The following is a 3170-nucleotide window of genomic DNA, read 5'->3' as shown; positions in this document are numbered from 1 at the left end:
CTCAAATAACATGTCAAAATAATCATTACTAGCAAATAAACAAGTCTCAAATGGCATTATCTTTCAAAAATCAAGTTCATGAATTTTGGACTTGAAAAAGTCCACTTTAATTCTCAAAATCATGTTTAGGCTCAAAGTTTGGATCATTTAACTACCTAGACATGTTACACTACTCAATTTAGCAACAATTCATGACAAAAATCGGCCATAACCTGTTTATATCAAAAAGCCCCAAATTGCTCAAGAACACAAACCCTAGATTATTCAAAATTTGAAGTTTAAGGCTTCTAATCATGTTAAACAGCATCAATCTAGGTTATACAAGCATAATACATAAACAATTTAAGTCTAATTACACTAAAAAGCATCAAAATCAAATTGGGGAAAAATAGCTCAAGAACACTAAAATTCGAATTAAATGGTGTTTAGGTGTAGAAATTTACCGTTTTTCTTGAGTAATTCTTAGATATCATCCTTCTCAACATGATTTTAGCAAAAGATTTGGTGATTAACGGTTAAAAATTGAGATTTTTGGGGGTGATTTTCGGGTTTTTTCGGGTTCTTTTTTCGCAGTATTTGGGTGTTTATGTGTGTGGGAGAGTGACTGATCGTTCAGCTATTTTTTTTTTTCTGGGTTTTGGTCCCTCTGCGAGTCGCGGAGGTTTTGCACTGCAAACTCCGCGAGTCGCGGAGTTTACTCTTTTTTTTTTTTTTTTTTTTTTTTTTTTTTTATAATCTTTAACTTCTCAAAACAATTTAGTAATTAATTTTAAAATTTTGTTTCCCTTGTTATTTAGGATGAGGTCGTTTCGGATCGATGTCCTAGTCCGTCCCTCGACAAAATTTTAAAATTTGTCTTTTTGTAGCGATTGTTTTAAAAGCTAAGATTTTTGGGTTTTTTAATGTTTTTGGCATACTTTAAATCAATAAGATTAAAAATATTGATAATAAAAGTTCTCGTCCCTCCCTCGGGTAAAGCAATTTCGGTTCAAAGACCTAGTCTTCAACTTACGACGAATTTTAAAAATCATATTTTTAACTTAATGAGATAAAGTAAATTTTTGTTTTTAAATTCACACAACATAAATATAAAATTCAAAATTAATATTAAAAATTCACACCAAACTCAAAATTTAAAATGCATAAAATTAAAAATTAATATTTTAAAAATTAAAAATTCACACCAAACTTAATTTAAAAATTTATAAATTCATATCAAACTTATATTAATTTTTCAAATATTTACAATTTTAAATATATTGTTTTTACAAAGTTTACAATATTAATTTAAGATTTAAATATTAATTTTAAAAAACATGGTAAAAATAAAATTAAAAATCTTTTTGTCTTTTTATCCCACTTTAATCAATCAAATATTATCAAAAATATGCGCCCCTCTTTTCGGTAAAGTAATTTCGGTTCCAAGACCTAATTTAACTCATGACGAATTTTTGAAATATTTTGGGTTGATTGATTAAAGATATTTATACCTTAGGAATAAACGTTAAATTTCGCAGTGATGTAATAAATTTTTGAAGGATATCAATAATTTCGGTCGCCAAACCTAATTTTATTTAATACCAATTTAATACTTTTTAGCGAACAAATTAGCGTTTATTATCAAAAGGTTAAAAAATAAAAATAAAAATAAAAACTGTACAGACATACCTGTGAAATAGATTTCTTAGTTATATGATCTATTATATTCATAAGATAGTCGGTTTAATTGGTTTTCCATGGCTGCATAGGCGTAACCTCGAGCATTCATTGTCTTTTCTTCTAAACATATGAACGGTCCGTCTCTGCATAAAGTAACAAATTCGGTATTTGAATAGGTTTGATTATTTGAACATTTACCTCCATGTGACCATTTTCCGCATTTGTGACATCGTTCTAGGTGTCGTGCTCTTCTTTTCGCTGCGGATTTTGATTTTCCTTTACCAAATTGTAACTTATTATCTTCGCATCTGGATCCTTTTCTAACTCCGTCCATTCTTTCTCTGATTACTGATACTAATTCACTCGGTAGTATGTCATTATTTCTTTTAGTGATCAAAGCGTGTAGCATTAGACCATGGTTTAGTTCACAGGCAGTCTTCATTTCGTAAAAACCTAAAAAAAATAAAAATTCAGAATGGGGGGAGAAGACTAGTTCTTTAGGGTCTGCTAGGGAAAGACCATACGTGTTCCATTTTCGAGAACTACACGAAAACAGACAATCTAACTCTAACAGAAATACATATTATCCTTTAAAGACTTGATTCTCCCCACACTTAGTTAGCTGTGGTGTCGAAATTGTGATTAACTTCGTTGTCGACTTCCATCGGACCATGTATGTAATGTTTAACTCTGTGACCATTAACTTTAAATTCAATCCCATTTGAATTTATCAACTCTATCGTTCCATATGGGAAAACTCTTTTGACTATGAATGGTCCAGACCATCTTGATTTCAATTTTCCAGGAAATAGCTTGAATCGTGAATTGAAAAGAAGAACTCTGTCTCCTTCTTTAAATTCTTTTGAACTTCTGATTCTTTTATCATGCCATTTCTTCGTTCTTTCTTTATAGATTAACGAATTTTCGTATGCTTCATGTCTTAATTCTTCTAATTCGTTTAGTTGACTTAATCGTAGACGTCCGGCTTCATGTAAATCAAGATTACATGTCTTCAAAGCCCAAAATGCTTTGTGTTCAATTTCTACTGGAAGATGACATGCTTTTCCATAAACAAGTCTAAAAGGTGTGGTTCCAATTGGAGTTTTGTAGGCTGTTCTAAAAGCCCAGAGTGCATCCTCCAATTTAATGGACCATTCCTTTGGATTTGATCCTACGGTTTTCTCTAGAATACGTTTTAAAGCTCGGTTGGTATTTTCAACTTGTCCACTTGTTTGTGGATGATATGCGGTGGAGATTTTATGAGTTACTCCATATCTTTTAAGAACTTTCTCAAGTTGATTATTACAGAAATGAGTACCCCGATCACTTATTAAAGCTTTCGGTGTTCCAAACCTTGCAAAAAGACGTTTTAAAAAGTTGACTACAACTCGTGCATCGTTAGTTGGGAGAGCTTGTGCTTCCGCCCATTTAGATACATAATAAATGGCTACGAGTATATATAGATTATTATGAGATTTTGGAAATGGTCCCATAAAGTCAATACCCCAAAT

The sequence above is a fragment of the Rutidosis leptorrhynchoides genome, chromosome 10, assembly GCF_046630445.1.
Source record: "Rutidosis leptorrhynchoides isolate AG116_Rl617_1_P2 chromosome 10, CSIRO_AGI_Rlap_v1, whole genome shotgun sequence".
In the NCBI taxonomy this organism is placed as follows: Eukaryota; Viridiplantae; Streptophyta; class Magnoliopsida; order Asterales; family Asteraceae; genus Rutidosis; species Rutidosis leptorrhynchoides.
The sequence above is the reverse complement of the archived record's forward strand: the minus strand, read 5'-3'. Positions refer to the sequence as shown.